A 988-nucleotide genomic window follows, 5' to 3' on the forward strand; every position below is an offset into this window, starting at 1 on the left:
GGCTGGATGGGGCTTTCGTATAGCAGGGACGGTGCTGCCTCTCGCTTCGCTCGCTGTCCGCCGCTCGCCGCTCGCAGCAGCCAAAAATGGCCAGTTTTGGCCCGTTTTTGGGCCGTTTTGGCCAGTTTTTGGCCTGTTCTTGCATTGCGCGGTGACCGTCGAGAGCGGAGCAAAACGTCAGCCATCTCAGCACCCTGGAACCCCCCGGGTGGCACAGGGCTGGATGGGGCTTTCGTATAGCAGGGACGGTGCTGCCTCTCGCTTCGCTCGCTGTTCGCCGCTCGCCGCTCGCTCGCGCAGCCAAAAATGGCCAGTTTTGGCCCGTTTTTGGGCTGTTTTGGCCAGTTTTTTGGCCTGTTCTTGCGTGGTGCGGTGACCGTCGTGAGCGGAGCAAAACGTCAGCCATCTCAGCACCCTGGAACCCCCCGGGTGGCACAGGGCTGGATGGGGCTTTCGTATAGCAGGGACGGTGCTGCCTCTCGCTTCGCTCGCTGTTCGCCGCTCGCCGCTCGCTCGCGCAGCCAAAAATGGCCAGTTTTGGCCCGTTTTTGGGCTGTTTTGGCCTGTTTTTGGGCTGTTCTTGTGTGGCGCGGTGACCGTCGGTGAGCGGAGCAAAATGTCAGCCATCTCAGCACCCTGGAACCCCCCGGGTGGCACAGGGCTGGATGGGGCTTTCGTATAGCAGGGACGGTGCTGCCTCGCGCTTCGCTCGCTGTTCGCCGCTCTCCGCTCGCTCGCGCAGCAAAAAATGGCCAGTTTTGGCCCGTTTTTGGGCTGTTTTTGGCCAGTTTTTGCCTGTTCTTGCGTGCCGCGGCGACCGTCGTGAGCGGAGCAAAACGTCAGCCATCTCAGCACCCTGGAACCCCCCGGGTGGCACAGGGCTGGATGGGGCTTTCGTATAGCAGGGACGGTGCTGCCTCTCGCTTCGCTCGCTGTCCGCCGCTCGCTGCTCGCTCGCGCAGCCAAAAATGGCCAGTTTTGGCCCGTT

This window comes from Musa acuminata, unplaced genomic scaffold (genome assembly GCF_036884655.1).
Source record: "Musa acuminata AAA Group cultivar baxijiao unplaced genomic scaffold, Cavendish_Baxijiao_AAA HiC_scaffold_124, whole genome shotgun sequence".
NCBI lineage: Eukaryota > Viridiplantae > Streptophyta > Magnoliopsida > Zingiberales > Musaceae > Musa > Musa acuminata.